Source organism: Aotus nancymaae, unplaced genomic scaffold (assembly GCF_030222135.1).
Source record: "Aotus nancymaae isolate 86718 unplaced genomic scaffold, 86718_ANA_hifiasm-v0.15.2.pri h1tg000036l, whole genome shotgun sequence".
Taxonomy (NCBI): domain Eukaryota; kingdom Metazoa; phylum Chordata; class Mammalia; order Primates; family Aotidae; genus Aotus; species Aotus nancymaae.
The window spans coordinates 24,336,493-24,363,306 of NW_026988450.1; the positions used below are offsets into that span (position 1 = coordinate 24,336,493).

General features: G+C 39.0%; 1 protein-coding gene across 5 annotated transcripts in view; it reads right to left on the reverse strand.

The window, feature by feature from the left end:
- JPH1 (junctophilin 1) overlaps positions 1-26,814 on the reverse strand; it is a 79,298-nt gene that overhangs the window by 20,218 nt on the left and 32,266 nt on the right. The window lies entirely within an intron of this gene.

Here is a 26,814-nt window from a genome sequence, read left to right on the forward strand (position 1 = left end):
ATCTATAGTACAATCAGTATAAAAATATGACTAAGAAAGATCTGCCCGCTGGCATGCTGGTGAAGCAGCTCTTTAAAGAAAAAAATCAGCAAAATGATGATTGGTAGTGTTTACTCATAGCCATGGTGTAAATGCTCTCACCATGGCCAATTTCAGGTTACCAGCATGATGCCGTTGGATATGTAGCAGGGAGGAGGTGTGCACTACGGGCTCTCACCAGCAGGAGCAAACCACAGGGCCCGCTCTAAGAATGTGCTCAGAAGGGTTCCCGAGAAGTCCATTTAGCTGACTTTTAGGCATGTTTCTTGTAGGAACCAGAAAGGAGACAGTGAGGCAGAGCTGGCAAGGATGAAATGGATCTTTCAGTCTTCCTTCGCCTCCCTGGACTGTCCTCACTCACAGAAACCTCTCATCTTTCTGGAGGACTAGGGTTATGGAAGAGGTGGCAGGAAAAAGAATAGGGCTTCTTATGGCTGGACCGGGGAACGATGTCTACCAGCCCCAGAGATGGCTGAAGGGAAGAAAACAAACTGTGGTTTGTCTGCTCTGCAAGGGGGAAGGCCTTGTCCCGTTAGATGGAGACAGAATTTGTGATAATCTTTAGATGATTATGGGTACCTATTTCTTATGATTTTGTAAAGTTTCTGTTGTATTTTATTAGCTCTAGGCAGGGCTATAGATAACTAACAGTGAAAGCTTAATGGAAGTCTGAAAAAGGTACTTACACTTATGTCGGAGACAGCAGGAGAGAGGAGGAGTTGGGGAAAGGCATGGGCTTTGGATGCTCTTTAGGGAGAACACACAGGCATCAGCTGGAGGAGGCCAGCAGGTGAAACTCCTGGGACCACACTGCAGGGGAAAACATGCCGGGGAGCGGGCCTGGTCTGAGATAAGGGGGGCAACTGGTAGGAGGTCCCTTTTTCACATTACTCTTTTTAATAACCTCCTCTTGTCCTGTGCTCTCACGGGGCCTCTTTCATTCCTATTTAGGCTCTAAGCAAGCCTACAGGCTTGATGTACTAGAAGTAAGCTTTGTGAAGATTGGGACTTTTGATTTTTGTTCTTCTTTCATAATCCCAAAGTGCAGAACACTACCCGGCACATACTATTTATTGAGGGACCACTTTATGAATAAAAGAATCAATGATGCTTCCAAAGCTGAGTAGTTCTTAAAACAGAATGAACAACAAAACTATAGAGATAGTAAAAAGATCAGGAGTTGCTAAGAGTGTGGGGTGTAGTAGGGAAGGATGAATTGGTGGAACAGAGCGAATATGTGGGGGAGTTATTCTGCATGATACTGTAGTGGGGGATCCATGACATTACATGTTTGTCAAAGTCTATAGACTGTACAACACAGTGAAGGAAGCCTGATGTAAACTATGACCTTTAATACTAATGTATTAATACCGGTTCATCAATTACACCAAATGCACCCCAAAATGCAAGATGTTAATAATAGGGGACGCTGTGTGTATGCATGAGGTGAGGAGAAGAGGTATATGAGAACTTTGTAGTTCCTGTTCAATTTTTCTGATAACTTAAAACTGCTCTAAAAAATAAAATCTATTAATTAAAAGTGAGTGGATCAACTTCAAATCATCAAAACTGCTATTTCTAAACCATGGAGGATGCTTTAGATTATCTGTGTATGGGGTATCAGGAAATATGAAATGGAAACTACAGGGGAGGGACAGTGACATATCCCTAAACAACTGGCTGTGGGGATAACCACACATGGGTGCCATTGCTGATCTATGATGGGTAATGCCTTAGTCCTGTGTGTTGTGCCTGAGAATCAACGGATGCCCTCTGCTAATGTTATTTCAGTTTCTCAGAATCTAATTTTTTCCCCCAAATGATTTTCCATTTTGCCTGCTATTCTTAGCTAGAGCCTAATTATGTCTAGGTATCATAATTAATGAAGCCATACGAGTATAGCTATCTGCTTTATAATATAATCTGCTAGTCCTTTAATGATAAATTTACAAAACTCAGTACAAATAACTTATTCTGATTCAATCACAACACACCACAATATAGTCAAATAAAACAGTAGTAGTATCTCTACTACTTTTTATAATGTGCTAAACTAGAGAATAGACAAATACAGCTTAATCTTTATGCAAATATATTTTGGAAGCACAGCGTCAGTGAAGCCTGCTAGTAATGAACCCTTTACTTTTTTACTTGCTGTTTCCTGTAAGACCACACAGCAAAGGAGGACTGTTCTATCTATCCCAGCTCTGTGGCTCAGTACTACTGCATAGCTGGCCAGATGAGTCAAGACCACATTCAAACCTGAATCTTGAAGTCTGCTCAAGAGCTTTTAGAACTGATGACAAGATGGGAAGAACGGAACCCACTCTGAGTTTGCTGTTAACACCAGCCTGTATTACTAAGGCCATTGGGATGTCTAGATTTTTGCCCAGGAATAATCTGGACTTGCCTTTGGCTCATATTCGTGAATTCATGTGATCACATCCCAGGCTCAGTTCCAGAGTGACACAGGACCCCTGTAATCAGTCAGTTGTGATTGTTCTTGCATTGGGGGGTGGGGTTCAGGTTAGGCAGTCTGGAAGAGATCAGCTGAAACAACTCAAACTGGATGCCCTGATACTGTTGCTGGTCACAGGCAAAACATGCATACACCGAAAGGGCATACATGCCCAAAAAGCATTTCACTTATCAAAAGACTGCTAACATTTACAAGTCTTCAGACCCTCAAGAATCTCCAAATACCATTATCACAAATACTTTCTCCCATTAAATATAGTAAAAAGTAACTGAAAAGCCACGTCTTTAAATTAAGCATCAGCTGCTGACTTTCTTTTAGGGCTATATATTTTGAACAAATAAACCAAATTTTTAACTTGTGAAGAGCTGCACCTTATGGGTGAAGACACCACAATTGTGTTGGGCTGTGGAGAACTGGTTAGCTGGTTATGCTCACTGAGAAGCTAGGGGACTCCCTCCTGGACATAAGCTCTGCAGAGGTCAACTGTGACCAGCTGCAACGGTACATGGGGAAATTCTGAATGCCAGGCATCACCTGTACTTAAAAACTTAATGACAAATTGTTTTCCTAACCAGCAATTGGATGAGTTAGTATCTGAGGTTTTCTTTGCTTCAATGACTCAAATAGTGTTTCATGAGCTCTGTAGTCAGCTTAGGAGAAAATAATGTTTCCTTTCTTTTTTTTTTGAGACAGAGTTTCGCTCTTGTTACCCAGGCTGGAGTGCAATGGCACGATCTCGGCTCACCGCAACCTCCGCCTCCTGGGTTCAGGCAATTCTTCCTGCCTCAGCCTCCTGAGGCGCTGGGATTACAGGCACGCACCCCAATGCCCAGCTAATTTTTTGTATTTTTAGTAGAGATGGGGTTTCACCATGTGACCAGGATGGTCTTGATCTCTTGACCTTGTGATCCACCCGCCTCGGCCTCCCAAAGTGCTGGGATTACATGTTTCCTTTTCTTAAATGTATAAGGCTTTAACAAAAAGCATACTCAATCATACATGGAACATGCTGAACATACTCTCCTCCTGCTGAGGTACCTGGGTCCCTGAGACATCTGTCCAAAGTCCTTTCAATATCTTATACATCTGTGACCTCACATAGCTGATAAAGATTTTCATCTGGAATAGCGAATAATTCTGCTAAAGGTAAAGTGCTATTTCTACTTTTTATACATTCTTTTCTCAACAATAAACTGCTTCAAAGTTATGCTGATTTTGATTTTTAAAAATCTGTGACATTAAGTCTAAGTTAGTTTGCTGATCTGACTCTTAAAACTTGATAGCAGAGGCCACAACCTATTTGATTCAGGGGCTGTCCTTGTGATTTGCTTTGATGTCCAAGTATTTGAAGAAAATTATTAGAAAAATTTAAAAATAAAATCAATTGGCACATAAAAACCCAGGTCTTGGATGATGGCAACACCATTCTTGTAGTTGCCCAAGAGAAACCGTTCAGTCCTCCTTGACACCTCCCATTCTCTCACACATCACATCCACTGTCAGCAAATCCAGTGGGCACAACCTTCAGAGTATATTCCCCCCACCCAGCCATTTCTTGTTCTCTGGTTCACTGTCATCTCACCAGGGTTAGTGCAAAGGGAAGTGACCTCCCTACTTTGATCCTCCTCCCTGCCATTCTGTTTCCTTCCAAGTGGTCTTGAAATGGCTAATAACCAAAAATTCATTCCTGGGTTATGGCACCATGGGTAAGAAAATGCAAAAAATAGGAGCTGTTAACCTTTCTTTTGGACTGTGACATTAGTCATTTATGAGAGACCTAGATTTGAGAAAACCAATTATCCTGTGCAGACAGTTGCAGCCCTAAAGAAGAAATCAGTCTGTAAAGCAAGGAATACTCTTGATAGAGACAAGAACCAACTGGCTTTACAAGTGTCAGTTTAAAATCATAGGTATGATTTCTGAGTTACCTGCACCTAGTAAGAAATGAGTGTTTCAATCTTGATTTGGTTCTCTGATAAGACAGACTCAGCAAGGCCAGCATAGGTACATGGAGGGCCCTGAGATGTCTGTCCCATCTTCTAACTTGCAGTCTTTTATATATCTACTAACTGATGAAGCTGATAAAGACTTTGGTCTGGAACAGACAATAATTCTGCTAAAGCTCCATCCTCAGTAAACTTGATTTTGGAAGACGAGTTATGTGAACCCATCTTTACCATCTATTCATTACTGAGAGTTAATTTTCTCCACAAATTTCTTTTTTTTAAAAAAAGATATGATCTGGAATAATAACTTTAAGAGAGAATTCTTATGTCCTGGTTTAAAACAAGTTATATCACCAGTGAACAGTTGTCCTCTTTGCCAAGGCGGGGGTTCCTGTCTTCCTTTTCTCTAAAAGCCATATCAACTTATTTACATATAAAATGTAAACTATTGTTATTTAGTTATTTCTAAATAACATAAAATGTAAACTATTATGCCCCGTGTTAAAGTAAGGGGCATAATATCTCTAATGAAGTCTGGTATTTGATATTTCAAGGGCCCAAACTTTTGCAGAGCTGTTATGATACAGACTTTGAAAGTATTAATAGCCAGAGAGTAGGTGAGGCTATTCTGAGCCACAAGTGATTTTTGTCAATGAGATCAAAAGTTAAACCACATTACTTTATCATACAAATGCATCCACAGATCCGTAGGGAGAGGAGAGGAGCCGAGATTCACGTGAAGAATGTTCACATGCCTTTTGTAAAAGGCTATCCATTATGGGAAATCATCGTCATACTTATAAAGATCTAGGTGATACACTCCTCTTAGAGTTTGGTGCCAGGAAAAATGTGGTCTCTGATGCTTAACTGCTGTGCTTCCTTCTATCATACAACATGTACAATAGGATCGATTGTTTTTCTTTTTGTCAAGGCTACCAGAAAACTTGGAATAAAACTATCTTCAATGTATGCACACAGTAATCCTCTCTAACCACATGACTATTTTTATACCTCCAATATCAGGAATTCTATCATGTATATAACTCATCATAGTGTCCTGCAAATACTTTTTGGAAAGCAGGATAAATGAAACAAAACATCCCTGAATCAATAAGCTCTTATAATACTAAGTTTTCTGAACTCCAGCCCCCTGTAGTGTGCTCATGCTCAGGGGATATATGTAATTATTTAGGCATAGCAGCATCTAGTATTCAGCCTCCTTTTATAAGATTTCTTTTTATCTATCACTAGAACATTTTTTAAGCTTGGAAAATAAGTACTTATTCTTAATTAAGTACTTTATAGACTTTGCTCCTTAACATTTAATCAAACTTAACAATCGTAAAAGCTATATTCTCTGGATAGGCCAGGTCAAAGGCACATTTTTAATCCTTGATTGGAATATGCCAAATAATTGGATATTCTGCTTCATTGAGCTTTATAAAAGTTATCTAAGATTTACCTTCCCATGTTATGTATGCATTGATAAAAATATGATGTAAAAATATTTAAGGGATGTTTTCTTCTTGAAATGATTTCTGGAGAAAGGTCCTTTATAATGAGGGTCATTCAAAAGTTCAAAAACATTACCATTAAATAAAATTAAAACTTCTCTTAAAACATAATCACTGCAACCCACTGAATGGGAGAAAATGTTTGCAAATCATGTATCTGATAAGGGGTTAGTATCCAGAATATATAAAGAACTCCACACTTCAACGACAAAACAACCTGATTGAAAAATGGGCAAAGGACTTGAATAAACATTTCTGCAAAGATACACAAATGTCCAATAAGCACTTAAAAAGAACTCAGCATCATTAAACATAAAAGAATGCAAACGAAATCCACTATGAGATACTATTTCACACCCATAAGGATGGCTACTATTAAAAAAAAAACAGAGAATAACAAGTGTCAGCAAGGATGTGGAGAAACTGAAGACCCTGAGCACTGCCAGTGGGAATGTAAAATGGTGCAGCTACTGTAGAAAACAGTATGGTCGTTCCTAAAAACATTAAAAATAGAATTAGCACATAATCCGCCAATTCTACTACTCAGTATATACTTAAAAGAACTGAAACCAGAGTCTCAAAGTGATATTGGTCCACCCATGTTCATAGCAGTGTTATTTATAATAGTCCAAAGGTGGAAGCAATCTAAATGTCACTGAAAAAATAAACAAAATGTGTTATATGTATTCTAGATACTAACTCTATCAGAGAGATAATCTGCAAACATTTTCTACCATTCAGTGGGATGCAGTGATTATACACATACTGGAATATTATTCAGACTTAAAAAGGAAGTTCTGATACATGCTCCAACATGGATGAATCTTGAAGACATTATGCTAAGTGAAATAAGCCAGTCATAAAAAGACAAATAATATATGTGGTACCTAGAGTAGTCAAATTCGTAGAGACAGAAAGTGGAACAGAAACTTCCAGGGGGTTGAAGGAGGGGAGAATGAACCATTATTATTTAATGGGTACAGACTGTTAGTTTTGCAAGATGAAAATATTCTGAAGATTGGTTGCATGACAATGTGGGTGTACTACTGAAATGTACACTTAAATGGTCAAGATGGTAAATTTTACGTTATACATATTTTACAACAACTAAAAATAAAAGAAAATCACCTGATGTGCTACTATTTACAGAACATCCTATATGTCCAGAGGAAGTGAGGAGACAAAAACCAAAGGCTGGGCTCTCTGTTGAAAAGTTGCTGCATGCAGCCCAGCTCTGGCATGCTAAGAGTCTAATGGAGGAAACAGCCGTAATGTAAAGCAGTAATTCATGGGCATTTTAAGGAAAGAGGTGTCAGAACTTTGTAACACATGAGCAGACATGTCTATTTCTCTAGCTCTTTTTTTTTTTTTTTTTTTTTTTTTTGGATTTTGCATGCCTGATAATTTTTATTATTTTTTTTTTATTTTTTATTTTTTTTATTGCATTTTAGGTTTTGGGGTACATGTGAAAAACATGCAAAGTTGTTGCATAGGTGCATTCATGGCAGTGTGATTTGCTGCCTCCCTCCCCCTCACCCATATCTGGCATTTCTCCCCATGCTATCCCTCCCCAACTCCCCTCCCCGCTGTCCCCCCCACTCCCCCACAACAGACCCCCGTGTACAGTGCTCCCCTCCCTGTGTCCATGTGTTCTCCTTGTTCAACACCCTCCTATGAGTGAGAACATGTGGTGTTTGGTTTTGTGTTCTTGTGTCAGTTTGCTGAGAATGATGGTTTCCAGGTTCATCCATGTCCCTACAAAGGACGCGAACTCCTCATTTTTAATGGCTGCATAATATTCCATGGTGTATATGTGCCACATTTTTCTCTAGCTCTTAACATAAAGCTTGGCAGAGAGGCTGTCTTCAACAAATATTAGCAGATGAATAAATAGGTAAAAAAAAAGAGAGAAACATAAAAGATAACCCCAGGATTTCTAACTTGGTATGTGAATAAATGACCTTACTTATGGTCTGAGGGTGATGGATGACAAGTTCTGTTTTAGACAAGTAGGATTTTACATGACATAGGCATCTGTAGTTGGAGATACAGGGCTGCTCTGCAAATTAAAGGTCAAGATTCTAAATGGAACTGTGAGCATCATGTCACAGAAGATGAATTCAATGCAAGGTGGTTGAACTCACCAAATAAGTGAGCCAAAAAAGCAAAGAACTGAGGACTGAGACAAAAGTGTCCTTGGGTGAAGGAAACAGGAAGGTAAATGGAACAGCAGTGGCATACAGGTGGAAGGGGAACTTCTAATAGAGCTGTTCACAGTTCTTGTTCTTGGATAAATCCTGGGCTTCTTTTAGGAGGTAAGTGGGCCAGATCTGAATTTGCCTTATCTCTGGGGCAGCTGCATGTTTCTCAGGCTGACTGGCTGATTTATGTGCAGTCACTGAAATAAGTCAGTCCTGGAGAAGGTGAAGGCTAGGGAAAGCTTGCTGAATTTGATAAGAACTTTTCAGAGAGCAGTTCTCATACGGAGGCCATCCCAGAAGCCGGACTAAAGGGAGTTGGTGAGGAAGTGGGCAAAGGAAGCCGAGGAAGCAGGTGTGGGCCACATGCTGGAGACTTTTGACCCAGAAAGGAAGGAGGAAACTTGGAAAGTAACCAGAAGGATTAGCTGGGTCAAGGAAAAAGACGTTTTACTCGTATTTTAAGAAAATGAGAGCTGATTCTGTCGGAAACTGGGAAGGATGCCCAGAGAACAGGAGAAAATGAAGCAGCTCTGAAAAGGTGACAAATGCTGGAGTCAAGTCTTGGAGATGTAAAAGAAAGGAAACAGGAAAATATGTAAGAACAGTGAAAGGGGTGGTCCAGTGGTTTTAAGGATCCTAAAACTTGAAGGAGCCTAAGCTTGAAAAAGACCTAAAGTGTCACGGGCTTTAGAACCAGGCAGACCCGGGTGCACACCCCACTTTCTCACACATTTGCTGTATCATCTTGGTCCCAATTTCCTCACCTGTAAAGTGGGGAGAATACTACTTTGTAGAATTGTCCTGGGATGAGGACGGATTTATACGAAGGACTTAGTACTAACATAGAGAGGTACTTAGTAGATAAACGCCAATTATTAGTCTTCTGTGGAAATAAATAGCTGGCTGGGAGAATCTGGGGCTTAAAGGAAAGAGGCAAAGATCTGGAATCAGCACTGTACAGAAGTTCTAAGGAATGGAAGAAAGGCACATTAGAATCCCTATGATTCTGCATGGTTCTCTAGCAGGGCTGTCTCTTCTGGGAGAAGGAGAAGGGCGATAAGGTGGCTTTGATGCAGGGTCAGAGACATGGAGCAAGGAGGATGGGGAGCACGGTGTAACCCATGACAGCGTTCTGGGTAGGAAGGAAGTGTACAGAGCCAATGGGGGCCTTTGGACCAGATGAAATAGAAAGGGTGAAGTTAGGATCCAGTGAAAAATCAGGCAGGCCAAATTATTTTAAAATGGATGCATATTCTATAAAATGATACTAGATAGAATCCTGACTCCATGTTCTTTTGAGCATTGGCGCAAACAGCTGAAAGTGCTTGATAAGAACTTCAGAACCTGAGAAGACCTTCTGGGTCTTCCGTTTTTGTTCACATATCAACGTCAATGCTGTTTTTGTTCACATATCAGTGTTGTTTTGCTGCTCCTTTACCAATGGTCCACTATGGGTACGCATTTAAGTATGACTAGGAATTAGAGCAACTCAAGATTACATAATGGTCAAAATACATGATGGAAGCTAGGACTATTCAGCTGAATGACACACTGACCTAATCTCCACTTAGCAGCTGCAAACGCCCATTAAATGCACACTGTGGTGCTCAAATGATTCCATTTTATAAATACTTATAAAGACATTTTTCAAAATTAAGCAAACACTGTTCACTCCTTAAAAGTGACATGCACACTCTAGAACTACTCCTTAAACTTACAGTTGAAAAACATTCTCTAAGTTAGTAAGATATCTGTTTTATATTATCTGAAATGGCTCTCTAGAAATCTCAAATCCACCAGTCTGCCACCTCACTTAGTTCTGTCTAGATATGCTCAAGTAGTGAAGAACAAAGATCTATTCCTCTATCGGGCTTTTGATGCTGAACAGTGTGAACATGAACTTGCTTGGGACTGGCTGCACAAAACCATTCTGCATCTTAAGCTCTATCCTTTTCAAGGTACACATTTTGAAGTTACAGAATTTATGAGAGAACTGTTTTGTGAGGAATGTTAAAACGTTAGAGGTACAGTTATTCTCTCAGTGAACGTGTTTTATTCACTTCACGTTTCCTTGTAGGAACTGTCGCTCTGTCACTCTATTTCACATCTGTTCGGTGACAAGGAATCATTCATTGAATAGTTCAACTAAGAAGCTCATGCATATTTTTACTTTAAATCTTCAGTTTCTTGCTGCAACAGATATTGAGGACAAAAATATAACAAGCACAAGGAATTTGCTTTGATTTATATTAAACTTCTGGCTTTGCTCTTGAAACTTCTGCTTTGACAGACATATTAAAAAACACTATTCTAACTGAAAGGGGCTCTGAGAATCCATATGGTCCCTCCCGGTGACCAGGCAATTACTTTCACTTCTGTAGAGACCCGAGACTCAGAGAGATTAAGGAACATATTCAGAGTCACACAGCAAAGTCATACGGCTGTCCAGAGGAATGAATGAGTGAAGCTCAGGTCTCCTAACCTTTAGGATGAAGACCGGTGACTATGTTGTGAAAAGAGGTTTTTTTTTAATTACCGTCTTCTAGATTTGTTTTAGCAAATCTTTTGTTATTATCATCTAGTTACACAGTTTTCTTTCTACTATAGGAATTCATTCGTATCTAGAGCTCATCTTTTCTTTGTGAATCTGCCACTGTTTTCCTTACTTCTCTATTCAATCTTTTATTTTAATACATTTATGCCCCTATTGAAAAATGCATATTTTGAGCTTTCTTCTCCTAATGTATTTTTTTAACCAGTTTCGGCTGACCTTCAAATGAAATAACACAGCTTAGGAAACATCTTACTAAAGACTATAGGACGGATTCGGTTTTCATCAAGGTTATTCTTTAGCAGGAACATTTTTAGGTGGTGTTAAAAATACTACAGATTCATCCAACTCATAGTTGCCTTCCCCAAATCACCAAATTAGTAATTAACGCCTCCAAGTTTAAAAGGAAATATCAAAGATCATGTAGTTCTTCCTGAATTCTTAAGAAGTTTTCTTATTTTTCCTCATAAAGAGTCTCAAAATGTGTTGAGTTTGCCTATTTTTAGTATTTGCTGTGTTACATCAAAAACAAAATTTTTACCCCAATGCTCAACAGATAAAATAATAGCTTGTCTGAAGACACTGAGAAAAATGGAAGCAGATACAAACATGCAAACCAGGGCGACTTGTTTTCTGTTTAGTATCCTTAAATAAAAGTAACACTGGTACAATTTGGGGAACAAAATCAGTTTTGAAGATAAATACATGTACATCAAGATAAAAATGTTCAACTCTCCTTCATTAGAAATGGTTGTAGAAATGCAATTCAGGATTCAAGCCAACTAAGTAGAAGAATCATGTTAAACCCTGGCTCAAATAACAGGAATCTTTTCCTCTGGTCCTGACAGATTGTTAGTGAACTGCTTCAATGCTTACATACTTACCATGCTTATAGCACTTGGGATATTCTTAACCAGCAGCCTGCTGTCTGCCTGGGTATCTCCTCTAGACACATTTTGATGAGCTTTTAACCTTTATCTTCGTGGTGGAATCGATTCTGGGCCCTGGGATGCCACGGCTGTCGGTGGGATGGATGGACTCCCGCTGCAGCCACTGAGGAATGCAGGGTCTGCCCTCCTGGACTCCATTCCTTAGTCACAGATGCATTAACTTGAATGGAACTACTACTCACCAATCCAAGGTTCAGATGGAGTCCAAAGAATCTCAAGAATTACTCTAGGCACAATGGGAATGTTGCACATCCCCCAAACAAGGGGGAAATTTAGGATGTCATTTCCACCAATGCAAGAATTTATCTTGAGGCCCAAGAATTCAGAATCAGACTGCCATCTTGTAACCGGGGGGAAGTCAACTGAATCAAGAGGGGTAGGGAATGTTACCTGTCAACCCCCACCAGGTCCGCCCTCCCTCTTGCTGCAAGTTGTCTAGTATTAGTATTGGGGTCCAGGACCTTGCCTGCTGCTTTGCCAGTATCTGACAGTTACTTTAGCGGGGTCTGCAGGATTGCCCTAGACATCAGGCTATACTTGCCAAGTTAGACTTGTTCAATGTGTTAAGTCTTGGCCAGCGACAGTAGTACTGGAAATAGTTCTTCCTGCCTTTTCAAGTCTTCTGACATGACAACAGACTTGGTGACAAAAGGATGTGCCCTCACCTTACTGGCTGACTCTGCCCTACCTGAAACACAAATGTGAAAAATCCCCTTCCATTTAAGGTAGAGAAACCTGTAGCCATGAGGCTCTCTAGGATTCTAGTGGAAACTGGTAAAATGTATTTAAAATTTTGGACCTAAATGTTGCTGCAATGGAAATGAGACTTCATAGGCAATGCTTTGTTTTGATATGAAGAAAACAGGGGCACAGAAAGCCCTTTTATCATTTCGTGTGGAGCCTTGTAGGATGAAAACATGAGGATTGTCAGGGCAAGGAGAGGCCTGTGGGGTCCGTCACGTTGTTTGGAGGAATCACATCCTGCAGGGGCCCCAGGGCTTCTTCCAAGAGTTGGAACACCCTGGAAAATGGTGTTTGTTCCACAGAGTAAGAAGGAGAGTTAAGAAGCCTCTTCCCATCCAAGACAAAGGAGCAGGCGACTGCACAGAAACTCTGGGGGGTGGGGGGTGCTGCTCACTGCTCACAGCTACGTCATCAGGAGTTTTTACTAATGTCACACATGTCCCGCTGTTCCTTGTCTTCCCAATGATACTTCTCCAGGTTTCAGGTAACTTTTGAATTTGTGTTCCCTAAAGTAATCAACCCTGGCCTGTCTCCCTGAAATTTTTTTCATTGCTGTCCAAATCCTCATTTCCTGATTGACTATATTTTCTACCTCCAATGAAACCTCAACATGCTTAATGATCTACACATGTCCAGAAATGCTTTTACATTATTTGCTACTCTGGGCACACAGGTAATTCTTCCTAGTTTTAAATATCATGTTCACTCTTCTTTCTCTACTTACTATATACGTTGCATACATCATCCTGCTCCAACCCCTCTGTAATGCTAGGGATGAAATGAAAGCTTCTTTTCCCCTAAATCTCTCACTGGCAGAAGATTGCTGCTGGCAACAGTCAATTATAAATATGAAATTTCTCTGTAATGTTTTTCTGAGATGTAACAACAGCTCCAAGAGTGATCTTGTATGGCAGAGCGAAATGAAAAGGTTTTGATTTGATCAGAGATGCCTCTGTTGGACCCTGAGCTCTGAGATACAAGTACGGCTTCTTGCAGGTTACTTACTAAAATATCTTTTCCAGGGTGCTGGGATAATTCCAGAAAACAGGTTGTCTATCTTGTTTCTAAAAGTCTGAAATTAATTTTTAAACCAAAACCTTTTCTACACTAAATATAATGGAAAGACCTAGATTATTTTTACAGTCTCTTTTGTAATCTTAGAATAAACAATTTAACCACACCATTTGTAACTACCAACTTAAATGTTATAAGGTGATGAATCTCTTGTATTATGAAAAATATCTCAACTTCCGAATGTTCGCTCTGTGGGTTTAACATGACGGTGAATTTTGTGAGGAGAATATATAAATATGTACACAGATTTTAAATATGTATACAATATGTTAGATTGAAATACATATATCTCTGCACCAACTTATGAGTATCTGAATGTTTTTTGTTTTCATTTGGGGCAAATACTCAACTGAACTTCTTATCCTCTAATTTTTTTTGCTGATTCCCAGGAAAAATAACAGTTGAAATCAAGAAAAACTAATCATCATCATCAACAGAAAAACCCAACCAAACAAAAAACTTCAGGAATGAATAATTTCACCAAAATATCAGATAAAACTCTTATACTAGCACTGCCTTGACAACAAGTCAGGATGGCTGATATTTTAAAGTTGTAATTTCATTACATACAGTACCAGGCTCCTCTGTCAAATAAGGCTGTATTACAGGGCTATTATGTAATTCAATTCATGGCTTAAAAATGTCTCCTATGTCTGGCTTAAAAATGTCTCCTATGGTCTGGAAAACCTAATTGCAATTGTGCTGTTCTGGACTCTCGGTAAGAAATCATTAAACTGGAATTCATTAACCAGATTTTATTTTAAAAATAATATAGCACATTTTATTCAGTTTTTGAAATACTGTTCTAAGCTTCTGAGTGATTTAACCCGTCTTCTTTTTTATGCTCTGGGACCTTATGTTGACCTGAAGTTTAAGTTACGAAGGAGGTGTCCTATCTTCTGTTGTTACTTGAGCCTCTACAACCTCTCTCAAAAGCCCATTTTCCCCATCCCCTAGACATCTCCTGGCAAGAAGCCCCACTCCCTGCCATTTGCCACTTGTTCTGGGCTATTTTAATTCTGGACAAGTTGTGGTAGTAGGCTATATTTAAATTGGCCTGCTCTGTGAAGAAACACGGCAAATGCACGTGGCACCTTTTCCCTTTTTGACATTATCCAATTGTGCTCTGGCTCTGAATCAAGCCGTGAGATTCTGCACCACACACCCTGGCTTGACTCCCAATCCCCGCTTCTCAGGTGTTTACCACCCAATAGGTAGGGCAGTGGGCGTTTTCTGTGAGAAATAAGCCATGGCAGGGACCTGTGGAGCAGTCACCAAAAACTCAAGAGAGTGAATTGAGAAACATGAACAATAATGAAAGGAAAAGTAAAGATGCTTCCTGGCTCCAGCTGAGCATTGCTGGAATATTTATAGAATAATTTTTCAAAGACCAATTTCCAGATATAAATTTTGTAAGGTGTACTACATTTATCAAGAGAAGCTTAAAAGAAACTGCACGCACATAAAAAAGCCGGCTTTCTCAAGCTTCTGAGCTTTCAGACATGGACACTCTAAGAACATTTGGTTCTAAGCGGTGCCTACCTCTTGCCCCCTCCACTGCCATCAGTTTAGACACTGTTGTGCTAGGCAGAGGGTATAAGTTCTTACCTGGAGTTATGCTGTTGCTTCAAGAAGAAAAATAGGCCAGAAATTCCCCCCTCATCATTAAAAATTAAATAAAATGTACAAAACACCTTTTCAGAGAACAGCTTTTGAGGGCTTGTAAACTTTCACAGTTCAAAGTTGATCTAAAGCCAGAATTATCCCTCTGTCATGAAAAATCAGAAGACAGTTAACTTTTATGGAAATATTTTACATGTCTGGGACTTTTGCCTAAAGACATAACACACATGATGTTGATATCAACATCTTCACTTTGCTGGAACTAAAATCCAGCTTAAATTATATGATCATATTCATTCACCTAGCAGATATAGAGGAATTTTAGTATAGAAACCAAGGTTTCTGTTTACTTTTAAGATGTTTGTTTTGCCTGCCTGGGTTATGAGAATTTTCCTACTGTCAGCCAAATTTCTATTTGATTTTTTTGCTGAATAAACATTACTACTCAAGCAAGTAGTAAATAACAGACTGGGCTTTTGTTTTCTGGAATAAGCAGGAAAACCATCTTAGAAATGTTATGTTAAAAAAAGTTTTCATCCACCTAGACTTGAATTAATTCAAAGCCACTTTTAAATGTCCCTAACACAGGAGGGGCCATTCGCAGACTATTTGGTTACATGTAGTCAGGGATACAGACTTTCAAACTTATCTACATAGTAGCAAAACAGAGATGAAGAAAATGGATCAAAACAGAGATGTCTGTTTTTACTGGAGGGCACATGAGTGTTACTGAATATAATTATGCTTTGAATATCATGAAAACACGACTCAAAATAAATTCCATGCTACACTCTCTGAGCTTTCAGAGAGCAAATTCCAAATTTTAGTAAACAAGATGTCGTCTTCTTTCCTGAATGCCTTCCCAAGCTCCCTGGTATTCTTTTCAGTAAGAAAATTACCTAAGATCTTCTTAGTTTTTCTTTTCTTTTTCTAAGATATTTCTCCAAGCTCATTCTTAAAGTCAGCATGACAACAAAAAACGTGAGCGACTCTTCCACTGTAACTATGCAGAACTGTACTTAGCAAGAGGTTGTGTATTTACTAGTCTGGATCAAGAACCTGCCTCGGAGGCTTGCTTTGGCTACACCACAACAGACAACGGAAGCATAGCGACCTTAAAGGAACTTCCAATCCTTTAATGAAACAGTCATCAGTTTTTCTTCACAGAACAAGGATATGAGGTGGACATACTTCCCCACCCCCTGCTCTGAGAACGGGGAGAAAGGTCTCTGGGTCTTTCTTATGTCAGAATCAAATCAGGAAAGAGACAAATTCTGGCCTTAAAAAACAATCTAAGTGATTATTATTAAAAGCTTTAAAAATATTTTTAAAAATATTCCTAATTATTGTTCAAATTTGAATATATTGTATGCTTCCCTGTAATATTATCAACTAGAAACACATATAACACACATATAGCTGATATATGCTCTAAGATTAAAATGAACAAAAGGGTTATGGGTCATTATTTCTAGGAATGACAGGGTTAAGGAGAAGTTAAGAAAAACTGTATATTCTTTTAAGGAGGCCAGGAGAGAAACTTACATTAAACACACATAAAACCACAGGTGTTGAGAGCTAGAAAAAAGGGGCATAGGCCAAAGTTCTTAGATAAGAGTCATGACAGATGGGACAGGTTCCAGATGTCTACACTAGCCACAGGCCTGTGGTTCCACTCATGCTGAACAACAGGCTGATCTGAGGCTGTGAAGGTGGGTGCAGGGAGATGACCTGTGAACTCTGCCCTCTGTAACATGGAGGTCAAGCCCCAAGTTCTCGTCTCTATGTGGCAGTAACAGGACAATATATAAAGGAGAGTGGCAGACTCTTCCTAGTTAATGACTTGAAACCCATAAAGTATTACCATTGCAAAAATATAAATACCTGGGATATACTGACTATATTAAGTCAATCAAGTAAGTGTGGATAATAATGATAATTACTGTTAACACTGAGTGCTTGTGATATGCCAGGTTTAACTAGCATTATCTAAGAAGTTTATGCACACCATCTGTAATCTACCTTGGGCCACCAGCTGGTGAGTGGCGGAAGCTGGGATGTCCTGAGGTAAGAACTGCACATGCACACCTGCACCCCACCCCACCGTCCTAGTCGAGCTGTAGATTTCTCCTGTGGTGGCCTTTCTGTCCACTCTGTCTGTAAATCCTTGGTTTTCCTCATCATCTGAATTAATAAAAGATGAACATTTTCTTCCAAATGATTTTTAAAATTTTTCTCAAACAACATATATAGTTTTCCTTATTGTATGAGTCCATTCTTCTATATAATGGCCTTTTAAGAGATGAAGAGTTTTTAGTTTAAATAAGAATATAATCGACCATATCATATAACAAGTGATTGTTAGCTATACTAGCTCTTCAAATTATTCTACTTTAAGATTAAAAAACTTAGCAAGTTGCAACATCTCCCTTAAGTCCTTGTAAGATGTTGAAGTGTTGCCATGTTGTTTGTTCTTTCACTGAGGTTTCAGCAGGTGATGCCGGCCAAACCTGCTCTAGCGGGCACTTAGTGATCTTGGAGTGGCATATGAAGCCTTCTGCCTGCAAGGCCACCCTCAGGCCATCCCATCCGGGTCCCTGCTGTGCTCCCACCATCTGGAGGCCCTGACTGTTCCCTTCCCACCCACTGCCCTTGGCATGTCCTTAGGTGTCTTGGCACCTGTAATATTTGGCATTGAAAAACCAGCTACCTCAATCTACAGCATATTGTTACAACCATAGTATAAATGCAATCCTTGGATTAGATAAGCATAACGGAATTTTAGTCTCCCTGGACTTGCTCTATAGATGTAGACACATTATTTAGAATTCACAGACTTCAAAAGTGCCAAACTCAAAGTACCTCTTACGCCATATTGGAACACAGCCAAAGTCGAGTTTCTTGCTGTTTGTCCAATCCATTCCTATGGTGGTTCTGGAATCAGACTGCCTGGATGTGAATCAGCTCTCACCACTCACTAGCCTGTAGCCCACAGTAAGTTACTTAGCCTCATTGTGCCTTAGTTTCTTATCTGTGAAACGTGAACAGTGGTAGAACCCACTTCTCAGGGCCAGATGAGGCTCAGAGATGATATACATAAATCCTAACCACAGATAATACACACAAAGCTGGGCACGGAATGAGCATTCAACAACATGTAGATAATATTTATCCATTTTATTAATAACTTAAAAATACATCGTTTCTAAATAAATAACATACTCATATGGCTCAAAGATATATTTAAAAAAAAACAGGAAGAGTCTCCCATTCACCCTTATACTAACCCAGCCATAGCTAATCAGTGTTGCTTTTTTGGTTGTTGTTAAGCAAAAGGATTTTCCTAGAGTTTAAGTATATACAAGAAAGTCTGAATATAAAATCCTATTTCCCATTTCTAAACAAAAAGAGGCAATATATACAATACTTACTGATACAGTTTGGCTGTGTCCCCATCCAAATCTCATCTTGAATTCCCATGTGTTGTGGGAGGGACCTGGTGGGAGGTAATTGAATCATGGGGGCAAGTCTTTCCCATGCTGCTGTCATGATAGTGAGTAAGTCTCATGAGACCTAATGGTTTTAAAAAGAGGAGTTCCCCTGCACAAGCTCTCTTTGCCTGCTGCCATCCATGTAAGACATGACTTGCTCTTCCTTGCCTTCCGTCATGATTGTGAGGTTTCCCCAGCCATGTGGAACTGTAAATCCAATGTATAGTACTGTTTTTCCCATAGCCAGGATTCACAGATCCAGGAATCAAGGGGTGGAAGTGGAAGTGGAAGCACTCACCATCACCCCTAGTGATCCACTAGCAAAATCCGGTGACATTACATTCTGCTGGCCTAGAGTTATCAGTTCCAGAAGGAGGAATGCTACCACCAGAAGACACAACAATTCCATTAAATTGGAAGTTAAGATTGCTACCTGGACACTTTGGGCTACTCCTACCTTTAAGTCAACAGGCTAAGAAGGGAGTTACAGTGTTGGCTGGGGTGACTTACCCAGACTAATACACTTACGTACCTTTGTAAAATGCTACCAGAAAACAGTAACCAAGCATAAGGCAATATGTTGTGCCAAACTACTGTATCCTTTTCCCTTCTTGAGAGATGACAGGGAAACAGGACAGCAGAGAGTTAATGGGATGCTAGTCAAAGACTTGGATTTGGGTCTTGTTCTGCCATATGTAAGCTGTGTGACTCTGGCAGACCACTTAAAAGTCTTGGAGGAGTGGAAACGGTATAGCCAACATGTTTGCTGGGGGGACATAATGAGTGATGTGTTCAAGAGTTTTGTAAATTAAAAAGTAAGACAGACAGACAGACACACAAAGCATCATTACAAGTTAGAAGCTGCCACAACTCACGACACCACTCTTTCCACTCTGGAAACACCAAGTCCCTATTTCCGACTCAGTATCTGGCTGGCCAGAGGATCTTCCTTGTTTAGGGTCCCAAGGCCCTACCGTTCCTTAAGAAACAAAGACCTGGTGTGAGGTGCACTCTGACTTAGCTCAACCTTTTTCAATGTTTCCAATATGGATTCAGTCTCTTTGGGAGCTGAGCTAAAATGTCATCAACAGTAATTTTTACCTAATTTTACACTTAGAAACAAGAGGTAAATTGGGAAGGGGAGCAGATGACACCAAAGGCTTCCCAGCAATTTTTACTTCCTCAGAAGCAACCCAACCTGCTTATTCCTAAAACTAGGGCTGCCAGGCTTTATTCCCTCCACGTTCCTGACACTGGCAGCAGCTGTGATCTTAGGTTCCTAGGGGGCTGAGCACGGGTCGAGGAGTAGCTCTGCATGGGGGCTTAAGAGACTGGGTTCCTTCTATTGCACACTCCTCACTACTTAGGCCTAGGGCCTTCTACCTACCTGTGATATATTCGTTTCCTCGTTGTAAAATTAAGGGGTCAGAAATACAGCAATTCCAATTCATTTCTTATACAAACATCTAACATATTCTCTACCCTTGCTATAAAGTAGATACAAGTGTGTATGTTCTGGCTTACAGCTACCTACTCTGTAGCTTCAACTGCCCTTCAATAAAACCTAGGAATTCTGAAGAACACAGTTTGAAAACCACTGGAAAACTAAAGAGTTCTAAAGTTCCCTTCAACTTGAATATTGAATAATTGTGGTAGCTACACTTTTATTTTTAGAGAAATTTATTTATTTGTGTAAATAAAAACTAGACCTCTTTGTTATTGTTTTTAGTGATAGTCTTCATATTAAATATGATGAATTGTTTTGCTTTGGTAAATAAACATAGAGGTATCAGATTCAACTAGGGAGACAAAAATACACCTTCGAACTAAACTTGCCTATCATTTGAGTGATAAAGAATCTTAAATAATGGCCTATGCCCAGCAATAAAATCATCTGTAAGTAAAAAATGAAGTTATACGTATTTGTAACTGTACACTGTAAAGTCTAGCAATAGATGTTTATGTATATTAACATAACACTCGAGAATTAATAGTTGATTATTTTTGTAAGTGGATCTCTAATGCTAGCCACAGTCTCTAAATATCTTGTAACCTGCTAATTAGACCCAGAATAATTAATCATTACATCAACATATTTCACAAAATCTAGAAACCAAAAAAGACCTCAGAGATCTGAGGCCTCAGGAAGCTGAGGCCTGGAGCAGTTAAAGTTAACTCTCACTGCTACTCCCCCCCAAACATATTCATGACATACTAAAAATGTTTGCATTATATGCAGAAAATCTATATAATTATATGGGCATTATGACCCTAGCCTACTCAGTTCCAGCATCCATGGTGACAGCATCGTAGGAGGCATCATAACAGAATCATACAGGATTCAAAGTACAAATATCCCCATGGATTGGGCAAAAGGTATCACTTCCTCAGCCATGAGGTGGTGAAAACTTGGGAGGCTTTGCCATCCTCATAAGAACTCATTATGTGCAGAAATGGCCATTTTAAATTTGACTTCCAAGACATGGGCTACTCTTCAGCAAAGCAGACAGATGGTTCACATAATATTGGTTTTTAATTTTTGATTATTCCACTGACACATTTACCTTTCTTATTAGTGATGAAATGTATGAAGGTGGGCGGGAAGAAGGGAGGCAGGAAGGGAAGAATCAGCACAGAGAAAGGTGGATAACAGGGAAACTGAGGAGAAAAAGGAAATGGCAGTACATTGCCTACTGTGGATTCAACATGCTAGAGGGTAACTAACCAGAAGACATCCTGGAGTTACATTTAACGTCAAAAACCATCTTAAGTTCTCAAAAATTTGGAAATTAAAAGTTTAATATTTATATAAGACTAAAAGGCATGAAAATACACACTCGAGTAATACACATATATAATCCTGCCTGCCCTACGATTACTGAGCATCTGTATTTTAGGAACTTTGCTAAACACTTCATGAACAAATCATCATGCTGGACTCTCACTACAATCCTGCAAGGTTATTATTCTCTCTATTTTATGTATAAGGAAATATGCTCTAGTGAAATACGCTCTAGTAGGTAATGGTTTGTCCAAAGTACACATCAATAAACAGCAGAATCAGGACTGAACCTGAGTGTATTCAATGACTCAGCTCATGTTCTTCCTTCACATGGCTCTGCCTTTCACCTGGAAATAATTAAAATGTTATGGGGAAATATCTGCCAGCTTGTGCGATTGTTTGCTTATTACACTAGTTCTTGTGTTTAAATCTTCTTAAACTTTTGTATTTAAAGTCTTAAAATGAACTTTTACTAAATTGATCATTCAGATAAAGATGATTTCTATCAATTCTGCAAGCTACAGATAAAACTAATAATCAACTGGAAATTAGCATCGCTAAACCAGCTCTGCTTACCGTTATCCTCCCTGGATCAGAATGTTATCAGTGGTTACTTGGACATGTAAGTCTTGCCTTAATATAGTAGGAGCAAAAATCCTACTGATCCCTCAGTGAGCCAATTTGGTTAAGAGTGACGAAAATACTAAGTGGACAGATGTGTTTACCAATTATTTCAGTTGGACAGACCTAGCCTTAGTACCCAACACACTGAAATAGCCCCATACTTCTTTAGAAACAAGTGACTATGGACAACTTTCTAACTAATGTTTGATAGGAACATTTCATTTTCATAAGAGTCTGTAAAAGATGCTAAGAGCTCTGATTGCGGGGAATCCAAGCTCCAAACCCGGGGATCACTGCGATGTGTTCCAGATTTGTTCTCATCTGTCCTGTGTGGTTCGTGGGAGCTACCCCAAACCTGACCTGACTCATTCCACAACTATCCCCTCACATTCGTCCATCTGTGATCTTAGGTCATGGGATAAATCTTGTTGGATTTCCCCCTCCCACACCCTGCCCTTTTCTTACAACCACTGGTACTGCCCACTGCCAGCCTCTTCCTTCCCAGGAGAGGTGAATGGCAGCCACCTTTGACATTATAACAGCCTGGAAGATGGGGAGAGGCTACACAGAAATGACCAAACTGGCTCTTGGCAACATGCTTAAGAAGCTGTCTAATTCAACCTGAGGTTAGGAGACTTTCCAAATGTTCCATCGTTCCCTGTGTTGGAAGGATCACTATGCATCAGGCATTACACAAGATCCATCTCACACATGAACCCATTTAATCCTTTTGATTTCCCGATGAGGAGGGCTCTATCAGTATCCTAATGTTATTGATAAAGACACCAAGGCTCAGGGAGGTTAATTAACTTGTGTAATGTGGAGTCAAGACTTTGCCTGGCCCCAAAGCATGTGTTCTTCCCATACTCCACTACCTTAAATTACTAAGAGTGAATAAGATCAGCCCCCTTTGCATGCCTACTAGCTTAGGTCTTCCACCAAGTTTTGCCTATCAAAGACCCAAAGCTATTATTCAGCAGATGTGTGCATATTTTATTCTAAAACCGAACACTCAGGGGTGATCTGCCCAACCACAGAATGTATTCCATACCCTACTGGGAAGTTTAAGTTTTTTTCTGTGACATTAGGACAGAGATGTCATGAATATACATGCTGAGGTGGGTACCAACAGTCTTTTAAACTGTAGGAAAACATGGTAAGAGCTTTAGAATGTATATATCTGAAAATAAGCCAGGCTCAGAAAGGTAAATACCACATGTTCTCATTCTTTTGTGGAAGCCAAAAAAGTTAATCTCATAGAAATAGAGAGTAGAATAGTGGTTATCAGAGGCGGGGAAAGGTAGGAGGGAGACAGGGATAGCCAGAGGTGGGTTAACTGAGGCAAAATTACAGCTAGGTAGGAGAAATAGGTTATAGTGTTCTATAGCATTACAGGGTGACTATAGTTAACAATTCATTACATATTTTCAAATAGCTACAAGAGAGGACTGGGAATGTTTCCAACACAAAGAAATGATAGATGTTCGAGGTGATGAATTTTCTAATTATCCTGATTTGATCATTACACATTGTATACATGAATCAAAATATCACACTGTTCTCTATAAATAGGTACAATTAGATGTGTCGTTTAAACATAATGAATGAATTTAAATGGGGGTGATATTTTACTAGAGGTGTTTTCATGAAGGCCATCTTGATTTTTAAAAGACAATGTTTATTATAGCAATGCTTGTGACAGTGAGGTATTAGGGGTTACTGGGGAGCAGTGAGTGAAACGTAAAGCAGACGTTACTATGCAGCAGTCAGAACGAACCAGGTGTACCTATGGCTGCATGGGCAAATCTGAAAACGGTGCTGAGTGGCAAAAAGTACATACAAATACAACTTAAAATACATGTAAAATATAAAATGTTACTAATATCTTAAATATACATATTTTTTAATTATAAATAAAAGAAAATGACCTGTGTGGCATAGTGTCTTTTATATAAATTTAAAAAACACAGAAAACAACACTACAGTTTTCAGTGTCTACATAATTAATGACATATAGTAAGCATATTACTGAGTGCATACAGAAGGGAATGGAGTGGGCTTGGGAAAAGAGAGCACAAGGGAGAGGCTTTGCATTGATGGTTGCAGACAGAAGGCCAGAAACTGAGGGCTATGATTACGTCAACCCTCTACACTGAAAGGTTAAGAAAAAGGAAGGTGGGAAGGAGGAAGGATGGACAGAAATATAGGTAGGCAGAGTTAGAATACAAGTTATGAATCTAGCTCAGAGCCTGACTCCACACACGCAGTTTTATCTTTTAGTTCTATTTTTATTTTATAGTGGTATAATATACAATCATCAGTTTCAGAAACTTCTTTAACAGTGTGCCTGTGCACACAAAGCTCTCCGCTCCCCAAGCCCTGATGAGAAGCCCAGATTGCAGCTTGAATACTAACATACACTGAAAGTGGTACTTGCTGGCATTAGAATTGAACTCTTGGCTTTAGTTCTATAAAAAAACGCTCCTTTTTCTTTTTATAAATATATAGACTGACAGAATATAAACACCGCAGAGCAAAGAGATGGAGGAAATGAAAAGAACAGTGGCAAGCTAGCGCTTGGATGGGATTTAAAGTCTGAGTCTTTCTCCTTTTCCTCACTTTCCTCCCCTCCACCTAGGAGATTCAAGGGGTGGCAGTGATTGCAAATTTCTTTCCTTTGGACCCCAGAGTCCTCCTGTCTTTTAACCTCAAGCTAGCTGGGGAGGGCTGTGGTGATTGGGAAAAGAGCCCTCAGGAGCCAGGGCCGGTGAATGAACTCTTAAACAAACTCCCTATTGACACATCACTAAAAATAAGTATGCTTACATGCATAACACATTTTTGGAACAGTAGGCTGAACTCTCTCCTTTATCCTCTCTAGAGACTTATGTTTCATTCTTATTCAATGTTTTATAAAATAAAATGCAGGTGCAACATCTTCTAGCACTGTAGGTAGTAACTTTTCATGTGATGAATGCACATCTGCTAAGAAGTTAAGGAATTGCAGAGAGAGTGGCTGGGTGCTGTATATCAGCTAGCTAGACTGTATTCCGGTCAAACGCTGATAAGGCTCACTTGGGCATTGCCTTATTTAGTCAGACTGCTCTGCTGAAACACCGGTGCACGGTGACAACTGTGCATGCTATTACAAGGCTTTCTCCTTTCAATCATCTGCTGACACACCAATTAAAAAAAGTGTCTCCATTATTGAAACAGTCTTTCCTACTACAACTTTCCTACAAAGATGAAAGACAATGATATAATAAATAAATCTGAATATGTTTACATGGCAAAATAATTCTCATAAGGAATAATACAAATTGAGTTCTAGTTCTTAAGGCTTTTTTCCCCCAACACTAAACCAAATTATAATACTGTATATTATTACTCTATTAGCTTGGCTAAACTGCATTTTTTTTTCATAGACTAGTATGGTTATTATTTCTAACTGGAGATCTTTTTTTTTTAAACCAGCAGACATTATAGTATTGTAAAGAGCCTTACACACTCAAAGTTAGTGACTTGATCTAGACCTGATTCTGCTATTAATTGCACATACACACACGCATGAATTTTTCCATATAAATAATATATATATGAATTTTTCCACATAAATACTACATATATATACTACATGAATTTAAAATATTTTCTGTAAGTCTAGCATGTGAGCCAGTATTCCTTCTAGAATGAGGAAGCTCTTTGTGTAATGATATGGAATGAATTCCAACATACAGTATAGTGTTAAATAAAAAAAAAACAAAGAACTTGGGTACAATGTTTGCTGAGCTAGAATCCTTTATCTGCAACTCCAATATCTTGAAAACTTTAGAAACCAAAATTTCCTTTCTATAAATTTTGTGTCAAAACTTGACAGTAACACCTGAATGCAACTGACATGAGGCTATTTATGATTCTTCTTTATCCCCCTTAGTGTGACTATTCAGTTTCCCTGGAGGATTAATGTGTTTGATTACTTGGTGCTGCTCAGACCCCCTGAGGATATTACGTAATCTGTGTTATATGCAACATGTTGCTTTTCTAAAATCCAGTAAGTTCTGAATTCTAAAACATATCTAGACCCAAATTTCAGATAGCAATTATGGACTTGGAGTATGTAACCATCTGCATCAAAGAGGATAAAACACATTTCTATATATGTAAATATCAGAAAAGGTTTTATGAAGATACTTCACTGGCTTCAGGGAAAAACATGGTCAGCTGGAGTGAGGAGGAGATTTATTAGTCTATACCATTTGTACTTTAAAATTTTGAACCATGAACATGTATCATTTGTTCAAAAAATATGGAAAGTTAAGTGTTTTAAAAATCATCACTTGTAAATACAGGGCAAGAGCCTGCTCTATTTAAAATACATCCTGTTAACAAGGCTTTAGTATGCAATGCTTTACACCCATTGCTGGTGGTTACCTTAATCCATATCCTGCTCCATTACCATAAACTCCCATTTCTCTTGACTCTCATCTTACACATTTCCAAGTCTTTCCAATGCAGCTGTCCCTTCCTTTAAAACACTGTTAGAAGTTTTATTTTTCTACTTTTCTTCTTAAAATTTTGAATATTTATAACTGACATAATAATTGTACACATATGTGGGGTACAGTGTGATGTTTCAATGAGTGTATACATTGCACAATCATCAAATCAGGGTCATTACCGTATCTATTACTTTAAACATTTATCATTTCTTGGTGGTGATAACATTCAAAATCTCTTCTAGCTATCCTAAAAGAATACACTACATTGTTGTTTGCCAGAAGCACCACCACTGAGCA